Source organism: Mobula hypostoma, chromosome 4 (genome assembly GCF_963921235.1).
Source record: "Mobula hypostoma chromosome 4, sMobHyp1.1, whole genome shotgun sequence".
Taxonomy (NCBI): Eukaryota; Metazoa; Chordata; class Chondrichthyes; order Myliobatiformes; family Myliobatidae; genus Mobula; species Mobula hypostoma.
Window position 1 is genome coordinate 126,935,840 of NC_086100.1, and position 27,325 is coordinate 126,963,164.

A 27,325-nucleotide genomic window follows, 5' to 3' on the forward strand; every position below is an offset into this window, starting at 1 on the left:
CCCAAAGATTTGCACCGAGGCCCTGAGATACAACTCAGTGAGGGTTGGTTGTTGGACCCTTGGTCTTTCTTAATATTGGGTACCCAGCCCGGGCACGAAGAGCGGTTCTGACTCACGGTGGACTGGGTGTCAGAGCTCTCCGCTCTCCCACGGGCCCTGCACCCGAAGTAAATCTGCCGCATTTGGCTCCCGGGAAGTTTGGAGGAGCGACTCCCTCTGGCGGTCCCGTCTGCCCGGCCCCGGGGAAGTTTCACCTCGGCACCTGTGCGAGCTCGGGATCATGTGACAGCCCCTGTCCTTCCCGGTGCGGCGCGGTGCGGTGTGGCACAGCTCTCCTCGGAACCCAGCCGCGGTTCTCCGGTTACTCTGCCATCCTCTCAGTATCGCGGGGAGCAGATGTTGGAGGAATCTGCGATGCGGGCGGGGAGGAAGTGACTGTCCAATCCTGGGGATTAGAGCCCAGTGCAGTCTCTCTTTCTGCCTCCCAGCGGATTTCGGATCCAAAGCAAGAAATCGTGTAACAAACAGGACTAGGGCACCTAGTGATCCTTGCCGAGCCGTAGCTCCTGTGACGAGTAAGTTTATACGCCTCTCTTGAGTCCGGTCTTTCTATTTCGCTAACCCAGCAATGGACGATTGTGGCGATTTAACTTTTTTTTATCGGGAGGTAACGCTCTTTACACACTTGGGTTTCCCGATGTAAAGCAGAGCACAGTTCCTGATGGCTGGAGGTAGGGACACGGTTTTTTGCCGCGCCCCGCGTGGATATTCCACTTTAGCGCCAGTATTCGCTCTAATTCCCCCACAGTCGGGCACCGCAGCCTACTCAATACACGGTGTGTGTGGTGCATGTTATTGGCTGGGCAGATGAAAGCGAAAGATTAGTCATGGTTCAACATTTATGGAAATAGGAAAAGAAAGCATTTGTTAGGATAGGGCAATTGGACCATACTCGAGCCGGTGATTCATTATAGGATCTTCCAGCCAACCCAGGCACGATCAGTGCAACTTTGGGACAGGCGAGGGATCGCAAGGGTGTTGGTGGAATTGAAACTAGCCGGTGTATCAGGCGGCCCGAAACGCGTTAGCAAGAAACTTTGGCTGCAGTAGCACGAGAGTTCGGTTAATTCGGAACAAACTTATTTCCACGCTGCCGGCGTGTCCACTCCCCGTCGAACAACAGCGAGGACTGGGAGGGTGCGCAGACACGTGACGCGTCCTCTGGCACCGAACTGGAACGGTTGTTAAGGAGATGTGTCTTGGAACGTTACATCACTATTGTTAACTCTTTGAGGGACCCACCGGCGCTCGCAACGGCCGGCCTGCATTTAACTTGCAACGCTAGGATGATTTTACTTTCCTGATTTTTAACATTTATCTAAAGTAGTGGAAGATCAATTATACGGGAGACGTGAGTAACCGTGTATTTTTTTTTGCAACCTTTTAGGGGGCAAAAGAGTTGCAGCTTTTTGTGCTTGTACTGTTTGCGATTGACTTGCGGTTATCGCATCATCCATTAAATGCGCTAGTGCATCTGGTATAAAAAATGATGAGCAAATCTGGGGAAATTAGCAGAGTCGCTGATGCAGATCCCTAATTTAATCATTTTAAAATATGGAATTTCAAATAATCAGAAACATTTGCATTTATTCTGTCATTGTAGGCCAGTAGTTTTGGTAACGTGTCAGCCTCAAAGGAATATTTGTGAATGAGTTGGAAGCTTCAGTTTGAAGAATATGTACTATTGTCAGGCTTGTTCTTGTAAACTGAAAAGTATTAAGTGGCACTGTAATGAACTTTTTGGGGAATTTGGCATTTTCTCATGAATTTGTTCATTGTATGTTCCTGTTGGCAAAAGAACATCAAAACATAAGTATAGTTACTTTTTAAAAATAGGATTTTTCATGCCAAATTATCCAACATTATTCCATTTTCATAGAAGTAGAGCCCTTTAGGAATCATCATATAATCATTAAATGATTTCTATATAGTCTTAATAAGTTATTCAGTTTTTAAATAGTTATTAGCCAGTTGGGTAGTACAAAAATAGTACAATTTTTTTCTGTTTCTAATGAGGACACTTGCAAGATGTTTTTGAATATTTCCCCAGCCACCTTCCACATAAATGAGTCAGCATTACACATATTTAAAAGAATTTTCACAGGGAAAGCAGTCCACGTAATTGATAAAAGCAAACTTTTACATGAAGTATAACAGACATCTGCTTCATAAATGAAATGCCCAAACCATCTCCATACTTTTTCTTATTTTCTGAACCTTATTTTCAAATGGGTAGAATGGTGGCTCACACTCCTGGGCACTCTTGCAGAGTAATTGTTCGGAGAATTGATGGATTTGTCAGAGGAGCATGGTCTGGCTGCCAGGGCTAATGGCTGGAAAGCTGACAGTTTGACTCTTAGTCCTTGCAGTTTTTATGCAGAAAAATTTCTGGAGTAATGTGCAGCATCTGTGGAGACCATGGGGTGGCTGACATTCTCGTCAAACACGATTGGTTGACACACTCTGTCTCCCAATTGACAATTTGAGACACTGCATTAGGGTAGAGGGAAGATATCCTGCTCCCCCCTCCCGACCTGTGAGGTCCTTGTGCATTCCTGTTTAAACATTGTCCTCTTTAAAAAGCGAAATATTGTGGGTGCTGCAAAACTGAAATATAAACAGATCTTAAAAAATGTATTTATATTTTGGGGTGGGGGATCACCTCCAAAGACAACATTTATTAATCATTCTAACGTGCCAGTAAGCCATTCGAGTTTGAGTGGTGACTGTCTTTGCTCAGTGCTGTTGGATATGGTGTTCCTGGGTTTCAACCTGGGGGCTGTGAGGCATCTGCAAGTTGTAGGTGCTGAAACTGCCCCTGACCTCCTTGATGGTAGATGAATTTGGAGAAGTTCAGGCGAGTAGCTACATTGCATTTTGTGGTGTAGTCATTGTTCTCAACGGTGTGCCATAGAGGAAACAAGTGTTTTGCAGAGTGGATGGAGTGCCAAATCACTGGCCTGGTTTGTCTTATTATTCTGGCTTCTGCCCTTTTCTGAGCCTAATAAAGGGTCTCGACCCGAAATGTCAGCTGTTTATTCCCCTCCGTAGATGTTACTGAGCTCCTCCAGTGTTCTGGTATGTGCACAGCAGGTAATGAAGAAATGTCTTTGTTTTTTGCTTCAGGGATTGAACCTAGAAAGTAGGGAAGATGTCATTCAGCTAAAGGGGCATTGGACATTTCTGGAGTATGGTACACCGTGGTGGTCTCCTTATTTAAGTACAGATGCGAATGTGTTGGAAACAGTTACGGAAGGGTTAGGGTTAGTGGAGTAATACCTGGAATGGTTGGGTTATGTTTTGAGAACTAGCTTGATCGGCTAGTGTCACAAACGGTAGTGGCTGTGAGGTTGTGGGGACGATCAAAGTGTCGGATCCTGATGGTGCGCCAGGCTGAAATGCAAATGTTGAGCACAGGCCGAATGGTGGTGGCAGGGCCCAGGCCTCAGAGTGTATCAAAGCACCAGAACCCAATGCTTTGACGGTTTAAAAAGGTCAGGGTGTCCGGGCCAGAGACAAGGGACAGGCTGGTTCAACTCACCCCTCCGCGCTGTTTGCTGAACTCTGTGCTGAACTGAGGCGATGACCGTGTCTGTGGACAGACGCTGTTTTGTGGAGCTCAGTGCTGAATGCTATTTACTTGCTTTTATTGTTTTGCATGTTTTGGTTCTCTTTGCTTTGCACATTGGGTGTTTGTCAGTCTTTTTATAATGGTGTCTTTTGGTTTTCTTTCTTTGGCTGCCTGTAAGGAGACCAGTCTCAAATTGTATATTGTATACATAATAAAAGTACTTCGAATTTTGAGAGTATGTGTCCTCTTGTGGGAGAATGTAGATTTATGGTTTACCCCTGTAGAACAGAAATAGGAATTTTTTGTTCTGAAATCCCTGAGCCTTAGGAGCTCTGCTTTCACCACCCTCTCAGGAAGTATCTTTGAATCACAAACAAGAGAAAATCTGCAGATGCTGGAAATCCAAGCAACACAGACAAAATGCTAGAGGAACTCAGCAGGCCAGGCAGTATCTATGGGGAAAAAAGTAGTGGACATTTGGGGTCGAAATCCTTCTGCAGGACTGGAGCTGCACCTCATCGTTTTTCCAGTCCTGCTGAAGGGTCTTGGCCTGAAACGTTAACTGTATTTTTTCTTACCCCATAGATGCTGCGGGGCCTGCTGAGTTCCTCCAGCATTTTGTGTGTGTTGCGAGTATGCTTGAATATTTTTTTTTGGCAGAGATAGATAGATTCTTGAGTAGCAAAGAGTGAAAGGTTACCAAAGGGAACCTTTAAGGAATATGAATTTGAGGCTAAGGCTCACTTCTGCTCCTAATTTGTATGTAACCAAAAGAAAGTTGAAAACAAGAATGATGAAGGGGATCAGCATGCAAAATAGAGAGGAATGTAATGGAATAAGAAACAAAAGATGTTTGGGAGGAGGTGAAATGGCTGCCGAAGGATCATTACATTTTGCCACCTGGAAAAAAATGGGAATTGTTATATGGAAACAAACTGGGATTGTAGGAAACACAAAATCAAAGGATCACATGATGCAGGAGAAACTCTGCGGGTCAGGCGATGTCTGTGGACGTAAATGTATTTTAGGTTGAGACTTGGGCTCCAAGGACCCCTTGATTAATAGCAGGGGTCCATGGCATAAAAAAGTCCCTGATCTGGACTGATTAGATGCTGCCTAACCAGTGCAGTTTCTCCATCATGTTGTGTGTTGCTTCAGATTCCAGCATCTGCCGCTTCTTCTGGCTCCGTGCAACCGAAGCATGTAGGTCAGGTGGTATCTGCATAGCTTGAAGTGAGCTCACACAAGCATTGTGATATGTTTCATAGGTATTATTCTGAGCATAGAATTTCGTTCTTATGAGCAATGTCTTTCTATAAAGATCAAATTGATCCCATTATTTCAACATTTTGATAATTCTTTTGTTTCTATATATAACTATGCTTGTTTTTATCGAATTTGAGGAACTTTCTTTGTCATACTCTGATTCCCCCTTAGCTTTTTTTTGGTACTTTGAGCGTAAAGATGCTACTTCCTGCTTTTGCCTTGAGTTACATAATTACATCACTTCTGTTTAAAATGGTTGTAATATATCGATGCAGCTATGAAGAAGGCAAGACAGCGGCAGTACTTCATTAGGAGTCTGAAGAGATTTGGTATGTCAACAAATACACACAAAAACTTCATAGATGTACTGTGGTCTGTGGAGAGCATTCTGACAGGCTGCATCACTGTCCAGTATGGGGGGGGGGCGGTGGGCTGCTACTGCACAGGACCGAAAGAAGCTGCAGAGGGTTGTAAATCTAGTCAGCTCCATCTTGGGTACTAGCCTACAAAGTACCCAGGACATCTTCAAGGAGCAGTGTCTCAGAAAGTGGGTGTTTGTTACTAAGGACCTCCAGCACCCAGGGCATGCCCTTTTCTCACTGTTACCATCAGGTAGGAGATACAGAAGCCTGAAGGCTCACACTCAGCAATTCAGCAACAGCTTCTTCCCCCCTGCCATCTGATTCCTAAATGGACATTGAACCTTAAACAGTACCTCACTTTTTAAATATATATTAATCTGGTTTTTTTGCACAATTTTAATCTATTCAATATATGTATACTGTAATTGATTTACTTTTTATTTTACTTTAGGTTTTTTTCTTCTATATTATGTATTGCATTGAACTGCTGCTGCTAAGTTAACAAATTTCACGTCACATGCCGGTGATAATAAACCTGATTCTGATAATATAGTGTTTTGTTTCATCAAACAAATATTAACTGTCTATTGTGGTTGGCAGAGTTCTTGGCCATATCTATTCTGTTTCCTGTACTGCTGATCTTGCACTTTGCAAAGTTTATGGTAGGGTGCTGTTTGCTTTACCTTCCATATTGTCATCCTCCATATTAAATCAAAGTTCAAATATTATCAAATTATGTATCCTGTATGCAATCTTGAGATTGATCTTCTCCTCAGACAGCCATGAAAGGAAGGAAGCCATGGAACCCATTCGAAGAAAATCATCAAACCCCCCCCCCCCATATGCAAAACAAAAACAAATCATGCAGACTACAACAAGAACATCAGCCCTCCCCACAAAAAATACAAATTGTGCACTGGCACCTGCTGCCATTCATACCATCTCTGGGCAATCCCACATTCTCTTCTCTTTACACTTCAGTAATTTGTAAAGACCTTTATTTCTTCAGTGTTGGGTCCTATTTTCCATCAACTATTTCATCTTCACCCCAAACAATCTTGCGTGTTAGAGCAACACATACCTTTAAATTTTTGCCCTCTCCCCACTCCACTGTTCATCACTCTCCGATCTGTAGAGTCTGCATTTCCCACTCTGGCCTCATTACCTATTAAAACTGGAAAAACAAGTTAGTCAACCTGGATCATGAGGACTTTCACCTTGCTGTCTGTGCCGCAAGCTCCTCCTAGTTGAAAGAGCAACTTGTTTTTTATTTTGATATGATGAATTTGCAGTCAACATCTCAACAGAGTGGAGCCCCCTTGCAGGTTTTGAACAATCCCAAACAGTTGGCTTGTGCATCCTAGTAGCTGTTCTGTGTTTTAATGCTTTGTCCCGTTTCTCCTCTGATCACTCCAGCCTCTGGTTTCTGCACTGTTGCAATGAGTGCTCAACGTAAGCCCAATGAACAATGTCTCTTTGTTTAATAAAGTACTTCAGTGCCCTTCCTGACTCATCAGAAAGTCCCGATCATTGGTACCATGCATGAGAAGGCTGGAGGGTCCGTCAGGTCTCTGCTGCCTCTTTTTAGAGCTAACCACTCTCCCACTTGTAAGTTTTAGCTTCATTTTTGTTTTATTTCAAATATTTGTCCATATTCTGATTGTAATCTGTCACTTCCATTTGGTCAGCTAACAGCTGATTTAATAATACTGTTGTTCATTTGCAAGCCCATTATTATTTTTTCACTTGTCCCATTACCATGATTTTACCATGTACTGTTCTGTTATCCATTTTGTCACTAAACACTTGAGACTTTCATCCTTTTGTTCTTTGCCCTCTCTCCCTTTGTACCAGAACAGGAGCAGTTTCTCTTCCTGGTGGCACTGCTAGTAAAAGCTACAAATTTCTGCAGATGTACTGTGGAGAGCACTTGAGGTGGTAGTATCACCATCTGGTGTGGAGGGGCCACTGCACAGGATCAGTTAAAGCTGCAGAAAGTTGCAAACTCAGCCAGCTTCATCATGGACACTAGCCTCCCCAGCACCGAGGTCACCTTTAAAAGACAACGCCCCAAAAAGGTGGCATCCATCATTAAGGACCCCCATCACTTAAGACATGCCCTCTTCTCATTGCAACCATTAGGGAGCTGAAGGAGCTTGAAGACACACTCAGCGTTTCAGGAACAACTTCTTCCCTATGTCATTAGGTTTCTGAATGCATGACCTCAGTATTTTTTCCTCTCCTTTTGCACTGCTACTTATTTAATTTTTAATGTATACTTACTGTAATTTGTATTTTTTATTATTATGTTTTGTAATGTACTGCTGCAGCAAAAAAAAAAACAAATATCATAAATGCCAGTGTTGTTAAGCCTGATTCTGGTTCTGATTTTGCCCCACAGTCCCGGTGACTCAGGTTCAATCCTGACCTTGGGATCTGTTTCTGCATCCTGCCTGCCCCTGCACGGATTTGCTTTGCCCTGGCTGCTGTGATTTCCACCCCCATCCACATGAGATCAGTGTAAGTGGGGTACTTGATGGTTGGTGTTAGCTCTGGACCAGAGGACCCGTTCCTGTGCTCGATGGCGTCTGCAGTCACTGATTGGCCTGAGCACTAGAAACCTGATCTGTTCACATTAAATAATTTGCTCAGCATTGATAGATTTGTTCATCAACTTTGCCAAGAATCCCCTTTCGGCATGGTCTTCACAAATTACTGATAAATATAGTGAATGTTTCATTATGTAAGAATGAAATTGGATTCTTTGCACCAGGAAGCATTTTTTATTTAGCCTTCTGAAATTTGCCATGCACAGTAGAGAATGCCAAAGCATTTAACAGAGGGTTACCAAACAAAATGTGACAAACTAATTTTATTGGTGAAGGTGAAATATGTTTCTGAATGCTGACATTTGGTTGAAACACAGAAATAAAAGGGTAAAAGTTAGAGAAAATTATACTGATTAGAAACCTCCTGTGTAATGGAGTTCCGAAGGGTTTGGAAAATATTGAATTTTCCAAAATTGGGAAATGGAATTAACCTAAATAGTTGCTTTTAGGCTGGTATGTGTATGATGCTGGGAAGGTGCTGGATTGGAATTAATAAGTATTTATTTTTATCGACCTGCCTAGGAGGATTCGACTCTTTGGGGACAGAAATTTGCTGTTCTTAATAAACTGGTTTAGAAGTGACTCCGTCAGTGTGTTATAGAGTCATAGAGCACTACAGCAAAGAAACAGGCCCTTTGGCCCATCTAGTCCATACTGAATAATAGTTCGGCCTGCACCTGGATTATGGCCCTCTGTACCCCTCATACAAGCTTGCATTAAATGTTGAAATTGAACCTGCGTCTGCCACTTCTACTGGCAGCTCTTTCCACCCTCTAACCACCCACAGATGAAGCAGGGGTAACAAATGCTGGTCTTTCCAGTGAGAATTGCACTTGCACTGCACTGAAGTCTCCAGTGATGGGCAATGGTCCACTGGGTTGTTTTCATCGAGCTGAATTCCTGATGATAATTGTGGTTCTCCATGGCAACCAAATATTTGCTGTTAAACTACTACGACCCACCTTTCACCTGAAGGCAGGAATCATGTTGGAGTTCATAAAGCAGACTGCTTTCAACCTCATGGCTGCATTAGCTGTTTAGCTTGGGGAAGGAAAATACTAACCTCAGGACTGGAAGCTGTTTTTTTTCCTCATTATTTGAGTTATAGTTGGTGATTTGGTTCTAAACAAGATTCAGGGCAATTGTAAATCCAAATTTTCTGTCTGTCACCTGCTCTGAGTGGAGACGCATTTTATTATAAGAACGCATTTTGTTTAATACTGTATTCGAATAATTTGAAAAGCCCTCTAATTTTTTTGTTTTTTTTTATTTATTAAAACAGCTGGGCATTACCAGATTTCTCAATTAGCGTTATCAAGACTTCTTTTAATTTTTGTCTGCTCTCCAGAAGAGCTACTGTTCCATCTGGACTGCCTTGCACTTTATTGAATCACTATCTGATTCTCAGCATCTTTGTTTTTATTCCTTTTAACGAAATGTACACCTGTAATGGGGGAGAGATTGGGTTGTACTTGAACCTTGTTAACCTACAATTCAACAGTACCAGTCAATAACACAGCCCTACTCCCATTGGTTCTGTGAGCGCTTTGCAGTTTATCCGGCTGAAATGCCAGATCAGAGTGACATCACTTACCTTTATAATCGTCTCCAAAGGTTTCTAGGCAACTGAGAATGCAAGTCTGACGAGATCACTGTTGTTTCCTGTGTACCTGGCAGACAATTGTAATTTCAAAGTTTGTGTCTGTCACCAGCTGCCTTGGTAGAGTGGGCTCAGCCACACTTTGATTTAGGAGCTACTCTTCATGATTTTGAAGCTCTCATTTTTAAAAAGAAAACTTTTTTCCATCATTCTTGTACCAAAGATGAGGATTAATTTGAAGCGATGCACACAAAGTGCTGGAGGAACTCAGCAGGTCGGGCTGAGACTTCAGCTGTTTATTTATTTCCATAGGTACTGCCTGATCTGCTGAGTTCCTCCAGCCCTTTGTGTGTTGCTTTGGATTTCCAGCACCTGCAGAATTTTTCATGTTTTATGATTTATTTGAAGGTTTGTTTTCAGTCTTGACATTTTGAAATGTAAGACGTGCTTCATGTCATGAGCAACTCAAGAACCCCACATATAAGACAGAATCTTTTCACGTATCTTAAACTGCCTATGATAACTGGATGATCAGGGAACTTTGTGAGGAAAGGTTTTCTTTTGTACTGGAACTCCTCTTTGTTGTATGTACTGTTTCGACGGCTATACTTTGCTGTTCTAATCAGCCAGATGTTTTAGCTTCAACATGTCATTTTGCCATTGTTGGGTTACCTTCTGGAGTTTTTGTTTATTGTGGCTCAGAGGAAAGTGAAGTTTTTAATTTGAAGAGCTGATTTCTCTCAAGATGGTTGAGGTTCCCCTCAGTTCATGCTGTATGTTTCCTTGCCCTCTTTGTCTTTCTTTCTTTTATCAGTAAAAAAAATTGTGGTGACAGAGTAATTGTTCTTTTAAATGTGCTCAGGATGTCAGATGTTCTACGTAGGTATGAGAGTGAAATCATGCAGATTAACTTTGGGCTCCACCTAAATCAGAACTAGACTAAAGTTCAATTCAAAGGAGTAAATAAGAGTATGGATAGATTTCCTCTGTGATGTTTGTCAAATGGATTAGACTTCCTGCAAAACTATCCCTTTCATTGTTCGGGAAGTTATACAGTAATTATGGACTAATTATTAGCCCAGTGAAGTTTAAACTGTACTCATTCGACAAAGTGTTGTTTTTAGTGTGAGAATGGTAGGTTTAAAAACCGGCAGTTCTTGTCAAGTCAGATTGCTTGAGTGAAAACTACCATATGTAAAATGATTATTGACACCAGTGCCTACATTCAGATTCACATTGTGACCGTGGGGGAAAATTGTCATTATGGTTATAAAAGCTTATTGCACACTGCTGTCTTTCCTACTAATGACAAACTAACTTGTAGCTCTCTGCACCTGATCTACCTTTGTCTTTAAAGGTGAGGGTTTCTGAGAATAACTTGAAGGGAAAGCTAAGTAGGTGAATAAGGGACAGAACCTCGTGATGGAGGTAGATGAGGTAAACATTGCCACTGGTTATCTTGTTTCTGTGCTGTGACTTTGGTCTCTTCTTGGAAGATGAAAGTGGACCTGTTTTTTTTTTACCAAATGAGTGAGTACTGATACAGGAAGGAAAAACTCCCACACTTCTGGATTTTGTAATGTTTCTCTTGATTTTTTAGTCATTGAGATTTTTCTCACTTGCCCTCCTCTCCTAATGCCCTTAACATTCTTCAAAGGAGCAGCCTCCACCTGTAGAGCATTCTTCATGAGAGTAGGATGAGAGTGACAGAGGAAAGGTCTGCAAATGTGATGAGGCTCTGTGCTTGGCGCCCTGCCCTACTCGCTTCGTACTTACGTCTGAGGCGAAGTACAGCTCCAGTGCCATGTTTAAGTTTGCTGACAACAGCACTGTTGTTGGGCAATTCAGAGGTGATGGTGAAATCAGCATGCAGGAGGGAGATTAGGAATCTGGTCAAATGGAGCCACAACAACAGCCTCTCACTCAACGTTAGCAAAACCAAAGAGCTTTTCATTGACGACAGGAGGAAGAAACCAGAGGTCCATGAGTCAGTACTCATTGGAGGATTGGAGGTGAAGATGATCAATAACTTTAAATTCCTTGGCACTAGCATTCCAGAAGATCTGTCCTGGGACCAGCACATGACTGCCATCGTGGAGAAGGCATGGCAACATTTCTACTTTCGAAGTTTGCACAGATTTTGGCACGTCATCTAAAATATTGACCAATTTCCATAGATACACTGTGGAGAGTATCCTGACTGGTTGCATCATGTCTTAAGCCTGATTTATACTTCTGCGTCAACTCGACGCCGTAACTACTGCGTTGGCGCAAACCCTACGCAGAGCTGACGTGGATCCCTACGCCAAAGCCTGATGCGCACCTCTCCCAATATGTAACTACGTGTCGCAGCAAAGCAGAACGCAACAGCTGTGATTGATAAATCAGCCTGAAGTGTGGGAACACATAACACCCAAGAATGAAAAAGCCCACCAGAAGTAGTGGGTATAGCTCAGCCCTTCAAAGGTAAAACCCTCCCCACCATTGAGCACATCGACAAGGAACACTGTCACAGGAAAGCAGTCTCCATCATCAAGAATCCCCACCATCCAGGCCATACTTCCTTTTTGCTGCTGCCATCAGGAAGGAGGTTCAGGAGCCTCAGGACCCACACCACCAGGTTCAGGAATGGTTATTACTCTTCAGTCATCAGATTCCTGAACCAGCGTGGATAACTTCACTCACCTCAGCACTGAACTGATTCCACAACCTGTGGACTCGAGGCTGATTTATACTTGTGCGTCAACTCAACACCGTAACCTACGCAAGTGGCCTATGCGCGTTGTGAGCATTTATACTTGTGTGCTGGTTTGTCTGCGTCGCTCTGCAATTCGAGCAGGCCGCGCATGCGCACACACCTGCCCGTGCAAGGCTTCATGGTCAGGGTAGTCTTTCTCGGGGTAAACAAGTTTAAAGCGAGCGTCTTTTTTTCATAAAAGCGAAATGTGTCCTCCATAATTTCAGAGGTCTATAAAGCTTTATGGAAAACATTGCAGCCAGAGCTCCTCCCCTGCCCTTCAGTCGGTCAATGGGAAGCTATTGCAGTGGAGGAGGAACTGCGATGCTACCAAGTGGACCAATCAGAGTTGTTGCTGTCTGCGTTGCTGCGACGCATAGTTACATTTTGGGAAAGGTGCATGTCAGGCTATGGTGTAGGGATCCGCATAGGCTCTGCGTAGGGTTCGCGGTGACGCCGTACCTACGGTGTCGAGTTGACGCACAAGTATAAATCAGTCTTTAGTTCCAAGGACTCTACAACTCCTGTTCTCAGTGCTTTTTGTGTATTTGCACAGGTTGTCTTCTTTTGCATATTGATTATTTGTCAGTCTTTATTTGGGTATATTTTCCCATTGATTCTGCTGATTTTTTTTCTTTTACTGTGAATGCCTTCAAGAAAATGAATTCCAGTGTAGCGTAGTTTGATAATAAATTTACTTCGAACTTTGAGAAACCGTATTGAGCTGTAGCTGGGAAGAAGTTAGCATGTTCTCTGACTCTAGATGGAAGGCTGACATGGGACAGAACTTTGTGATGAGGGCCAGTTTAGAATCCACACTATTTCCAAAGACCATTCATGAAAAGTGCATTTTATGCAAGAAATTTGGAAAAGTACAAATGCTAAGACTTGAGAAAGCTTTCAGTCACACCTTCCTCATAGAGTGGAAAATGTTTGCTCCAGCTAGACACATTTCCTTCCTATCACTGAAAACAACTACCACACTTCACGTTTCATGTGTGTCTCTAATGAGTAAAATCCAGGAGGGAGGCTGTGGCTGGGTTGACAATTCAAACAAAATTTCAGTCCTCTCTGTACAAGTAGAGTCACTGAGTACTCGTGTTCTCCATCCATTGTACTCCTGAATGCAGCCAGTGTGTCAGACAAGAAATCGGAGAGGATTAATCAGTCAATGTTATTCTTGCTGCCACCTGGTTGAATCAAAAATAAGCATTCAGTGCTGTTAGAACAGTTCAGAATGACCCTCCAGCGAGAGGAGCAACGGGTGGTTTGGCTAGAGTGGCCAACTGGGACAAACGAGATTAGATAGGACTACAAGCAAGGAAATAATATATCCATTGAGCAAAATGATTGGTGTTGACATTTTGCTGCTGTACACACATTGATTGGGGTGAAGTGAACAACCTGGATAGTATCCAGGATATGTAGGAGCTCCAGTGACCTGCTGAAGAGTGATCGGCAAAGGTCATGCACAGACCTAGATAATGATAAAACATTTCCAAAGTATTATTCAGAATGTTAAATCCAAAAAAAAGATGTGTATATGCTGTAAGTGACTTTTACACAAATTTAAAGAGAAACTTCTTTTCTCAGGTATTTCTTATCAAAGAGAATCAAATGAACTGAAATGTAAAATTACTGGGGAAAAAGTTTTTGATATCCCTCTAAGTTCCTAAATGCAATGTGTCAGTAGGGTGGGGACAGGAAGCAAAGAAACTAGTTCAGGGATGCTGCCTGTGTAGAGTTTGCATTCTCTCCTCGTGGCTGCATGGGTATTCACCAGCTGATCGGGACTCCTCCTACGTCCCAAAGTTATCAGGTTGGTAGGTGCTTGTGCAGGATTCCCTACTGGTTAGTTTGCAGGTTGTGACTGTGGTGAGCAAGGCAAAGGCAATATTAGCGTTCATTTCAAAAAGACAAGAATATAAAAGCAAGGATGTAACGTTGAGACTTTATAAAGCACTGGTGAGGTCTCACTTGCAGTATTATAAACAGTTTTGGGGCCCTTATCTTAGAAAGGGTGTGCTGAAACTGGAGCGGGTTCAAAGGAGGTTCATAAAGATGATTCCAGGATTGAATGGCTTGTTATATGAAGAGCATTTGATGTCTCTGGGCCTGTATTCACTAGAATTCAGAAGGATGAGGGTGACCTCATTGAAACCTATTGAATGGTGAAAGGCATTGATAGAGTGGATGTGGAGAGGGTGTATCCTATGGTGAGAGAGTCTAAGACCAGAGGACACTGCCTCAGAATAGAGGGTGTCCTTTTGGAATGGAAATGAGGAAACATTTCTTTAGCCAGAGAGTGGTGAATCTGTGGAATTTGTTGCCATAGGCAGCTAGGCTAAGGTTTTATGTATATTTAAAGCAGAGGTTGATAGATTCTTGATTGGTCAGGGCATGAAGGAATACGGGGAAAAAGGCAGGAGATTGGGGCTGAGAGAGAAAATGGATCAGCCATGTTGAAATGGTGGAGCAGACTCAATGGGCCAAATGGCCTAATTTTGCTCCTATGTCTTGTGGTCTTGTATGTACTTGCATTTGTACCATCTCTTGTGCTACATAAGGTTAACAAGAACAATCAGTTAATATCAGATTTAAAATCAATGATTGACCTGGTATCATTGGAATATTTACAAATAACCTACTTCTATTCTCTCATGATGTTTCTGATTACTTTAGAGCTTAGCGAATGCCATATGCAATGCCCATCCTCTTGTATGCTCCAGTGAATGACTTGTCAATATTTTGGAGGTCAGCTTCCAAGCACGTGCAAAAGTTGTCTTCATAGTGCAGCTCAAGTATGGAAGTTGAGCTAACGATCAGTTCTGGAGTATAGTCACCGTAAGCTTAACCTTAGTTCTGAGGATTAACAAACTCCCAGAAGGAGTGGAGACGAAGGTGACGTGCAACATTGCAGAAGAAAAAGATCCAAAAAAGTTGGGACAATTAGGGTCTTTTTTGACGCTGGTCTTTGAGGTTGGTTATCATGGCTTGCATGTTATCACAAGACCAATGTTCTCTATCACCTTTCTCCAGTAGCACCATGCTGTCCTCTAACAGTAAGGGTTCAAAATGGAACTCTGGTAAATTGACCTCTTCCCATATTTAGGAAGACACTTTTCAGTGCATAAAGACATCGATGATGAAATTTACTACTGCCTTCAAAGTGCCAGCATAGCCTTTGGTTGATTGGGAAAAAGCTATCTTGAGGACATCTAAATCCAGCACAAAACTCAATGAACTAGCCAGGTCAAAGATCCTTCATCTTCGGTATGCTTTTGAGACCTGGGCTATGACAACTAGCATTTCAAGAATCTGACATCATTGATGCTGACTCCACTAAATCCTGCCAATTCACCGGGAGAATAATCAAATATCATCATCTATCTAGCTTAGCACTGAGATCTTTGTGACAATGTTGAAATAGTCAAGTTGCTTGCATGCCTGAAGCAGCCCTCTGTCATGGGAGGAGATTACCGGGGGGAGGGGGGACAGAGGAAGGACAAGAGGATATCCTTAGGAGTACAGCATTCTCACTGATTCAGGGGAGCCTGTGATCCCTGACTCCCCAAAGTGTATTTGGGCTGTTGATAAAGGGCTGGAGAAGGGATCCAAAGCAACACACGTAAAATGCAAGAGGAACTCAGCAGATCTCCCTCTGGTACTCTCTTCCCCTTCCCTTTCTTACATAGTCTTCTGTATTCTCCCATCAGATTTCCCCTTTGCCAGCCCTTTATCTCTTTCACCAATCAACTTCCCCACGCTTTGCTTCACCCTGTCCCCCCTCTCCCAGACTTCCCTATCACCTGCCACCTTGTACTTCTTCCTCCCTTCCCCCACCTCCTTACTCTGATTTCTCCCCTTACTTTCTGGTCCTGGATCGAAACGTTGACTGTTTACTCTTTTCCATAGGTGCTGCCTGGTCTGCTGAGTTCCTCCAGTAGTGTGTGTGTGTGTGTGTGTGTGTGTGTGTGTGTGTGTGCGCGTGCGAGAGAGACCTGCCTGTTGCATTGGCCACCGTGAGCCAATGATTTTTATTCATATATCAGTGTTCAACGCTTTAATTCTCTCAGTGCCAAACAACAAGCTTCAGCCTGGGCCTTTATGCCTCCCTCAGCTACTGGATTTCCGATTTCCTTATTGGAAGGCCACAGTCAGTGTGGGTCGGTACAACATCTCCTCCTCGCTGACAACAAAGGCACTCATCAAGGGTGCTTCCCCACTGCTCTCCTCTCTCTGCACTCATGACTCTGTTGCTAAACACAGCTCAAATGCCATCTGTAAATTCATTGATGATACCACTGTAGTTGATAGAATCTCAAAAGGTGGTGAAGCGGCTGATAGAAGTAAGATAGCTTGGCTGGTTGGTGTTTTAACCCAGCCTCTGAGGCAGTCTGAGGTACCCATCTGCTTCAAGCAGACTTCATTTATACCAGTGCCTAAGAAGAACATGGTGACCTGCCTCAGTGACTATCGTCCATTTGCAGTTACATCCACAGTGAAAGTGTTTGAGAGGTTGGTGATGAAATATATCAACTCCTGCCTCAGAGATGACTTGGATCTGCTCTAATATGCCTACCAGCACAACAGGTCCACAGCAGATGCCATTTCATTGGCATTTCACTCAACCCTGGAACATCTGGACAGAGAAGATGCATACATCAGTATGCTCTTCATTGCCTATAGTTTGGCATTTAACACTATAATTTCCTCAAAATTAATTAATAAACTTCAAAACCTTTTCTTCGTTATCTCCCTGTGCAATATAGATCCTTGATTTTCTCATTTGCAGACTCTAATCAGTTCGGATTGGCACCATCTCCTCCACAATGTCCATCAGCACGGGTGCACCACAAGGCTGTGTACTTAGCCTCCAGCTTTATTTGCTTTATACTTAAGACTGTGAGGCTAAGAATTGCTCCAATGCCATATTTAAGTTTGCTGACAGCACCTCTGTCATTGCCGAATCAAAGGTGGTGATGAATCAGCATATAGTAGGGAGATTGAAAATCTCAAGAACAACTTCTTATTCAACATCAGCAAGACCCAGAAGCTGATTATTGACTTCAGGAGGCGGAAATCTGAAGTCCATGAGCCAGTCCTCATCGGAGGATCAGAGATGGAGAGGGTCAGCAACTCTAAATTCCTAGGCGTTATCATTTCAGAGGATCTGTCCTGAGCCCAACATGTATTGGCATTACGAAGAAAGCATGGCAGTGCCTCCTCTTCCTCAGAAGTTTGTGAAGATTTTGCATGACATCTTCTATAGATAGAACTTCTATAGATGGGGGGGGGTGGGGGGACAGAGTATATTGATTGGCTGCATCACAGCCTGGCATGAAAACTCCAATGCCCCTGAATAGAAAATCCTACAAAAAGTAGTGGATATAGCCCTGTCCAACATGGCTAAAGCCCTCCCCATCATTGAGCACAAATTACATGGAACGCTTCGCTTCGCAGGACGGCAACATCCACCATCGAGGGGCCCCACCACCCAGGCTATGCTCTCTTCCCACTGCCGCCATCAGGGAGAAGTACAGGAGCCTCAGGACTGGCACTACCAGGTTCAGGAACTGTTATTACCCCTCAACATTAGGCTCTTGAACCAGAGGGGATGACTTCACTCAGATTCACTTGCCCCATCACTGAACTGTTCCCACAACCGACAGACTCGTTTTCAAGGACTCTTCATCTCCTGTTTAAGATATTTATGTATTTTTTTTCTGTTTCTCTTGTATTTGCAGTTTGTTGTCCTTTGCACTTCAGTTGTTTGTCTATCTAGTTGTGCGCGGTCTTTCATCGACTTGATTATGTTTCCTGGACTTACTGAGTATGCCCACAGGAAAACAAATCTCAGGGGTGTATATGGTGACGTATATGTAGTTTGATAATAAATTTCCTTTGAACTCTGAATCTTACAGTCAACATCATGATTGAGGGCTTCAGGAAGGGGAAGTTGGGAGAAGGTACAACAGAATGCTTGAGCAGTCAGCTTGGAACGGACGAGCAGCTTCAAGTTCTTGGGTGTTAACATCTTAGGGTGTCTGTCTTGGACCCAACACACTGTGGCAGTCATGAAGAAGGCGTGCCAGTTACTTTAATTCATTCGGAGTTTGAGGAGATTTGATCTGTCAGTGAAGGCTCCTGCAAGCTTTCCACAGATCTGCAATGGAGAGTATTCTGACTAGTTGCAGCACAGTCTGGTATGTGGGCTGCACTGTGCAGGGTCGACAGAGGCTGCAGAGAATTGTAGATTCAGCCAGCTCTATTGTAGGCCCAACCCTCCCTATCACTGAGGATATTTTCAACAGACAGTGGCCCAAGAAGGTAACGTCCATGATAAATGGCCCTCACCATCTTGGACGTGACCGTTTCTTGTTCTTGCCATCAGGGAGGAGATTCAGGAGCCTTTGGATCCACACTATAGGATTCAGGATTAGCTTCCTCCCCTCTTCCTTCAGATTTCTGAATGGTCCATGAGCTTATTAACACAACCTCGTTATTCTTCTCCTGCACAATTTGTAACTTGTAACTTTTGTCTTTCTCTGTACTGCTGCTGCAAAACAAAAAATTTTGTGACATGTTTCAGTGATGATAAGCCTGATTCTGATTTGGATCATCCATGCAAGAGTGGGTTATTTCCTCAGTTAGCTACCTCAGAACCAACAAAACCCGCAAGGAGACATTGCTCAAGAGGCAGCTGTTTTCTTCTGCACTTCTGATAAGCCTGGTTCGAATATTTCTGCAAGAGTTTCTGTCATGCAGAAAGTGTTCTCTCTGCCCTTAATAATCCTGTTAATATCAAAAACTTTGATTAAGGTTATCCTTAACTTAATTCTAGGAATGTAGTCCTAGTTTGTGTAATCTCAGTCATAGATTTAAACTTATCTACAACTTCTATATCCTTCCCATAACATCTCTGAGTTCAGAAATAGTTTATAAGACCAATGCATTGCCCATGGACTCTGCTACAGATGGGCTAGAATGTGCTTGATGGGCTGGGTGGTGGGATGGGTAGTTCAGAAGGTGATGCGTTCCTTCCTTTACTTATGCCAGGCTTCCAAAGAAAGGACTTCAGGTTCTCAGTCCCATCGTGAACGCTTGTCCTTCACTCGGAGTAGCTGTGGAAATCTTTGGCCCCTAAATTGGTGGGATTTTACACTTTTTCAAAAAGGCTTTGAGAATATGCTTGATCCTCAAATACGTCACACATAGCCTAACCAGGAATCAGTACAGGTTCAGCAAATTTTCATCTCTTTGTATCTCAGTTCATTAGATGAAAGAGCCAGCATTCTTTTATTTGTTTTCTTTTGTGCCTATTTGTGATTAATTCTGCGTGTCTTTCCACAGATGCCTGCTTGCCGCTTGAGTGTTCACAGCATTTTTTGATTGTTTTTATATATTGGAACATTTTAATGATTTATATTTAGTAGACCCCTGATCCATTGAATATTGTTTCTAGTGTTTGGTTATTTACTTGTGTCTATTTTATAATTTAATGCTGCATTAATGATGCCTTTGATGTTGTGTCCCTTTGTATCATCAAACATAGATATGTAGTTTTTCACCTCATCCACCTCGTTCATCAATATAGTGCATAGCTATAACCCTAACACAGATCCTTATGGGACACCATTCATTAGATTCTCCCAATCTGAATGCCTGCTTTGCAGTCCTGCTGTTGTTTTCAGCTGCTCTTCCGATTTGCTTTCAACTCTATATTGCAACTTCATCTAACAGTCGGTGATGACTAACTGCTTTAAATGCTTTATTGATGTCTACATAGTAATTCCCTGAGGCATTTCTTTTCACCACTGCATTAGCCATCACCTCAGATTTCAGCCAGCTTTCCCTGGATGACATTCCCCATCCCAGATGCTCCTAATAAACTAACAATTTAGGTCTTTTCACCCTCACCAGCTTTCAGTGACTCATTCTTCACGATTTTGGTCACTCCTAAAAGTTAAGTGTACCCCTTCAATCACTTTTCAGCATTCCAAAAGAACATAGGAGATCTTGGAACATTGAGCTGTGGGGGATGCTGTAGTTTGCTCAAACACTCTGACTAACAGCTCCTTCCCCTCCCCACAGGCTTCCTGTATAACTTAGAAGATGCTACACATGCCGTTTTACATTCTTCCTCCCTCACAGCTCAATGTCCTAAAATCTCCTATGTTCAAAACAGAGGTGTATTTGTGCTTTATTTGCTGCTCACGATGTTGTCGATACACCAGGGTGTCTGCATGCAGATTGGGTAGTCTCTTTGTAGAACCCCTCTGTTTTGTTAACTGCACTAAGCTGGACTCTGGGCCACTCATCTCATCAAGTTAACTCTCCCTTTTGCTTTTGCTTCGACATCTGTATTTGGCCTTCAGCACTCTTCCCAGAAATGAACACAACTTGGAGGTATAGCTCGACTTATTACAGCCTGCTCAGTTCAACAATCCCAAATAATCAGCATTCCAGAAATTTTATTCCAGATTTGCAGCATACCGTTCATATTGCTTTGGCGTGTTAATCTGCTTCAGTCTTTTGATACTTTGCACTATTGCCCCTTTTGTCATTTAATCTCCCCAACTACCAAGTTTACTTTTTTATGTTTGACTTGCCCTCTTGCCTTTCTCTGTATTCTAAAACTTCTTTTTCTCTGACTTTTCCCATTCCAGACGAAACCTCTTTGACCTGAGCTATTAATGTGCTTGTCTCTAGAGATATGGCTGGATTTGCTGAATGTTTCCAGCTTTTTCTGTTTTCATTTGAAAATATACATTACTCAATTACCTTAGTTGTTAAGAAATTAGTAAAGTCACTGACTCCAAAATTCTATTTCTTTGTTTCCTCGACTTAAGTAGCAGATTGATGTTCTTTAACTTTACTGTCTCTAAATCAACTGGGCTTTGGAAACTTGTGGACAATGCAATTATGCTGTTCTCATTCCTTTTAAGACTTCTTGATGGAAGCAATATGCTTCGGAATTTACTTGTTCAGTATAACAATTTGTTTCTCATTTAAGACTTTCAGGACAGATCCTCTTGATGATCTTGTGATGACACGAAGAGTCATAATGTGGGCTATCAGCCGTCTTTCTTTGTTCCTTTATTGTGACTTCCTTTATATTCATTTTGATAAATTTCTGAATGACTGGCATATTGTTCTCTTCCTCTTTTGAATCTAATCCAAAATAATTGCTCGACATGCCTGGAGTTTCAATATTTTCATTTACAAATTGTTAACTTGATTTGAAGAGCATGTATTGCACCTAACCATTCTTTCCTCTCATTTAGCGTTATTGTAAACATTTTGGAGTTGATTTTCCTTTACGCAAGTAAATTTTACATCCAGGTTTACTTTGCATTGTCCAGTTACAAAGCTATTTGATAACCTGGTTAGTTGGATTTGTATCAGCCCAGCTCTACTGGGTTCCTTCGATTCAGTAAATGAGGAGAGAAACAATCACGTGCTTACTATTTGCCAGTGACATTTCACAATGACTGTAGGAAAATTCATTTTATTATATTTTCATGATAAATCAGGGAGGGTTTCAGGCAGTCTGTGGTATGACTGTGATGCATTGCTTAACTTTGCTGCTGAGTTGGGGGAAAAAAATCCCTCAACTTGGCTTCAATTCAGCTATTGGGATCAGAATCCAGAACACCAGATGGCATTCCAGCTGATCAGGGAAAGGAAGTTCTGACTTTAGAATAGAATTGATACATCTTTGCCAAGGCAATTCTCCAATGTTTTCTGATTGCCGTATCAGAAGCACTAAACGGTTGGAGGGGGAAAGCGTATTGTTTATGCTTAACCATGTCTGAAACAAATGGTAACATGAGAAAGTGCATTAATGAAACCAGTGAAGAAGGTGTGTGATGGTGCTGTTAATTGGGATCTGCCTTTCCTTGTGTGAACTGTTGTGAGAAGTGAAATGTATCCCACAATCTTCATTATAGTGAGCAAAGCCTTCTTTTAGGGAGAGAATGGGATTAAATTTACAAAAAAAACGCTTGAAGAGTGATTGCTTGGTAAATGGGGAGATCTGCATTGCATTTGTGTTCAAAATGTGGTCTCTACTACCTCTGAGAAAGCAATGCAACTTCACTGTTTTGTAGTGCACCCCTGTTCCATCTCCAAGGGCAAAGCTAAATTTGCAGTCTCCTGTCATGTTAATTCTCCTTACTCTCCCCTTAGCTCCTACAGACCCAGCATACAGCAGTTTGGGCTTCATACTGAGCTTTGTACCGGTGTGGCTGGGTCTTTATAATTCAGTTTGTTTCTGATTTCTTTTTTGTTTGCAGTGAGCAGTATTTGAAGTAATTATTACCTTGACAAGTTTGACCTCTGCCCTGTGACAGACTTTCCCTCTGTTCTCTGCACCCTGCCCCCTCATGACAATGTAAAACACTTTTGTTTTCTGATTTTTTAATTTTATTTACCAGTTCTGATTAAAGGTCCTTGCTCTTATTTTTCTTTCTCTCTCTCTCTCTCTCTCTCTCTCGCTCGCTCCCCTCGCTCCCCTTTTTCTCCTCTTTTCTCTCCCCCCACCCCGCCCCTGTAATGCTGCTTGACTGCTGTATATATCCAGCATTTTCTGGTTTGTGTATTTAATCTAAAGCCCACCTTCTCAACTCGGGCACAAGGAAGAGATCCTCTGATGTTAATTTGAAAAACAGGAAATTACCTCTTCCTAGAGATGCTGCCTGGCCTGCTGCGTTCACCAGCAACTTTTATGTGTGTTGCTTGCAAGTAACCCTGGTGTTCTGTCCAATAGATATTGCTCAGTCAACAAATTAAAATAACTTGGGTGGTCATTATCACATTGCTTTTGCGAGACTTTATAACCATAAAGCTCTTTTTGTGAACACAAAGGGCTTTGGCACTTTGGGAAGTCCTGATAAGGATTTGAAAAGTGCCAGATAAATATAAAGACCCTAAGACATAGGAGCAAAATTAGGCCATTCACCCATCAAGTCTCCTGCACCATTCCATCATGGCTGATCCCGGATCCTACTCAACCCCATGTGGCCTTCTTGCCATAACCTTTGCCCTGATCAATCAGGAAACTTACAATTTTCGCTTTAAATATACCTAGGGTCTTGTCCTCCACAGGTGTCTGTGACAGAGCATTCCACAGATTCACTGCTCTGGCTAAAAAAATTCCTCATTATCTCTGTTCTGTAAGGTAACCCCTCAATTATGAGGTTGTGCTCTCTACTTCTAGACACCCCCACTATAGTAAACCTCCTCTCCACATCCACCTTCTCTAGTCCTTTCAACATTCAGTAGGTTTCAATGAGATCCCCCCCACATTTGTCTAAATTCCAGCTGCCAAGTACACTTCGTATGTGATCCCCTTTATTCCTGGAGTCATCCTTGTGAACCTCCTCTGAACTCTCACCAATGATAACGCATCCTTTCTGAGATATGGGGCCCAAATCTGTTGACTATACTCCAAGTGTGGCTCAGGATTATCTCCTTGCTTTTATATTCAATTCCCCTTGAAATGAAAGCCAACATTCCATTTGCCTTCTTTACCACGGACTCAACCTGTAAATTAACCTTCTGGGAATTTTGCACGAGGACCCCTAAGTCCCTCTGCACCTCTGATGTTTGAATTTTCTCCCCATTTAGATAGTAGTCTGCACTATTGTTCCCTTTACCAAAATGCATTATCATACATTTCCCAACTCTGTATTTGCCACTTTTTTGCCCATTCGTCCAATTCCATTCTCTAAATCATTGACAAAGAATGTGAAAAATAGCAGTCCCAATACTGACCCCTGAGGAACACCACTAGTTACTGGCAGCCAACCAGAAAAGGCGTCCTTTATTCCCACTCACTGCCTCCTGCCTGTCAGCCATTTCTCTATCCATGCCAGTATCTTTCCTGTAATGCCATGGGATTTTATCTTGATTAGCAGCCTTGTGTGAGGCACCTTATCAAATGCCTTCTGAAAATCCAAGTAAATGACATCCACTGCCTCTCCCTTGACCATCCTGCTTGTTACTTCCTCGAAGAACTCTTAACAGATTTGTCAGACCTTTACAGAAACCATGCCAACTTGGACTTACTTTATCATTATTCTCCAGGAACCTCAAACTCATCCTTAATAATAGAATCCAACACTTTCCCAACTACTGAGGTTAGGCTATCTAGCGTCTAATTTCCTTTCTTTTGCCTTCCTCCCTTCTTAAAGAGTGGAGTGACATTTGCAATTTTCCGTTCTTCCAGGACTGTGCCAGAATCAAGTGGTTCTTGAAAGATTGTATCCAATATATCTACTATCTCTTTAGCAACCTCTTTCAGAGCTCTGGGATGTAGTCCACCTGGTCCGGGTGACTTATCCACCTTAAGACCTTTGAGTTTGCCTAGCATTTTTTCCTTTGTTATAATAGTGGCACTCACTCCTGCTCCCTGACATACACAGACCTCTGGCACACTGCTAGTGTCTTCCACAGTGAAGACTGATGCAAAGTACCCATTAAGTTCATCTGCCATTTCTTTGTTCCCCATTACTACCTCACCAGCATCATTTTCCAGTGGTCCAATAACAACTCTCACCTCCCTTTTATTCTTTACATAACTGGAAAAAACTTTTAGTATCCTACTTCATATTATTGGCTAGTTTGCCCTCGTATTTAATCTTTTCCCTTGTAGCATTTTTTAGTTGCCTTTTGTTGGATTTTAAAAGCTTCTCAATCATCATTTCACACTCACCTTTGCTACCTTATATGCCCTTTCCTTGGCTTTTATGCAGCCTTGCCTTAACTTCATGTTTGTGTAAACCTGCGAGTTGATCCTCAGCTTTATCATACTGGTTCCCATCCCCCTGACATATTATTTTAAACTACTCCCAACAGCTCTAGCAAACAGCTCAAGAATATTGGTTCCCCTTGGATTCAAGTGCAACCCATCCCTTATGTACAGGTCACACCTGCCCCAGAAGAGGTCCCAAAGATGCAGAAAGCTGAATTCCTGTCCCCTGTCCAATTCTTCAGGCATGCATTTATCTGCCACCTCATTCTATTCCTATCCTCTGTGTCACGTAGCACAGGCAGCAATCCCGAGATTACTACCTTTGAGGTCCTGCTTCTCAACTTCCATCTTAACTCCCTCTATTCTATTTTCAGGACCTCCTCCTTTTTTTCTAACTATGTCAGTGGTACCAGTATGTACCATGACTTCTGGCTGCTCACCCTCCCTTTTCTGGATGTTGTGGATGCGTTCAGAAACATCGCGGACCCTGGCACCTGAGAGGCAAACTATCACCTGTGCTTCTTTTTTGCATCCACAGAATTGCCTGTCTGTTCCCCTGACAATAGAGTCCCCTATTACTGCAGCTATCCTCTTCAGTTCCCTATCTTTCTGAGCCACAGGGCTAGACTCTATGTCAGAGGCATATCTGCTGTTGCTTCCCCCAAGTAGGTCGCTCTCCCCCCCCCCCCAACAGTACTCAAATTGGAGCACTTCTTGTTGAGGAGGACGGCCACAGGGGTGCTCTCCACCATCTACTGATGTTCTCCCTTCCCTTTCCTGACAGAGACCCATTTATCTGTCTCCTGTAGCCTTGGGGTGTCTACCTCCCTGTTGTTCCTGTCTATCACCTCCTCCCTTTCCCTAACAAGCCGAAGGTCATCGAGTTGCAGCTCCAGTCCCCTAACACGGTCTCTAAGGAGCTGCAGCTCGATGCACCTGGTGCAGATATGGCCATTAGGGAGGCTGGAAGTCTCCTGGATATCCCATATCTGACACCCAGAACACAGTTAAGAGAAGTTTAAATGATAGTGAAAGACAAATTCCCTTCTGATTTTCACTCCCACCTGCAGGTTCCTAGCCTTTGCTAATTGCAGTTTCTCTTTTAAAAATAACTGCACCTTCCACTCTGGAATCCTTCTGATTATAGATCTGCTTTGTGGGAAATTGTAGGGGTGAGTCTTTCTATACTTACTCAGATCCGTGAAATGATTACCAGAAGGAACTGATTGGAGAATAACTAAATGTTTACATGTACAAAAAAGAAGAAGAAAGCCCTTAACTCGTAAGTGGAGTCATCGGGATGCCACCATGACGGCGTTTTTTTAGCACGCTTTCTTATTTTTACGAGGCCGATTTGCTAGCTCAACACTCAACCCAGTACGGATGGAAAGCATGCAAGGGAGCCGGCTGGATTCGAACTCAGGAACCTTCGCTTCGAAGTCCGGCGCTGATGCCACTACACCACCAGCGGGCCAAAGAAACCTGGTGAGAAAAGTGGTGCAGCCATCAGAATCGGGTTTATTATCACTGTCATATGTGAAATTTGCTGGGTTTATTTTTGGCAGAAGAATAAGGAAATGGTGCAAAAAAGGAATAGTGAGGCAGCGTTCATGGACTGTACACAAATGTGATGATGGAGGAGAGGAAGCTGTTCCTAAACAGTGAGTGTGGCTCTTTAGGCTCCAGTTTTCTTCCCCATTGGTTGTAATGAGGAGAGGGCAAGCCCTGGACAGCAAAGGTCCTCAGGATTGATTTTGCCTTTTTGAGGCACCGCCACTAAAAACTCTCCTCAACAGTGGAGGGGGTTGTATCATTGACGATGGAAGTGGCTGAGTCTGCAACGCTCCGCAGCCTCTTGTGATCCCATGCATTGGAGCCTTCATACTAGGCCGTGATGTACCCAGTCAGAATGCTCTCCACTATACGTCTCTAGAAACTTGCAGGAGTCTTTCAGGACATACCAAACTCCTCAAACTCCTGATGAAGTAGCACTGCTGTACAGTAATGGCAAATATAAAAACAACTGCAGACACTGGAAATCTGAAATGCAACAGACCACATGGCACTAAAGGAGAGAGTGAGTTAAAATTTAAGGTCCATAAGACCGTAAGATATAGGAGCAGAATTGGGCCATTTGGCCCATCAAGTCTGCTCTGACAATTCCTCCTCATCTCTGTTCTAAAAGGACACCCCCTCCCCCATTTTGAGGCTGTGTCCTTTGGTCTTAGACACTCCCACCACAGGAAAATTCATCTCCACATCCACTCTATCAAGGCCTTTCACCATTCAATAGGCTTTAATTAGGTCACCCCTCATTCTTCTAACTTCCAGTGAATACAGGCCCAGATCCATCAAACTTTTTC

At 42.9% G+C, this 27,325-nt stretch overlaps 1 protein-coding gene across 5 annotated transcripts in view; it reads left to right on the forward strand.

Moving 5' to 3' along the window:
- The first annotated feature begins 278 nt into the window (after positions 1-278).
- Positions 279-27,325, forward strand: part of fhip1aa (FHF complex subunit HOOK interacting protein 1Aa) — a 140,920-nt gene continuing 113,873 nt past the window's right edge. For 2 of the 5 annotated variants that reach the window (XM_063046470.1, XM_063046467.1), the window contains exon 1: positions 279-575. The gene's annotated coding sequence lies outside the window, so the exon portion shown is untranslated. Of the gene's footprint in view, positions 576-693; positions 1,412-7,660; positions 7,780-27,325 lie in introns of those variants that run through there. The other 3 variants (XM_063046471.1, XM_063046468.1, XM_063046469.1) reach the window with 2 other exon arrangements.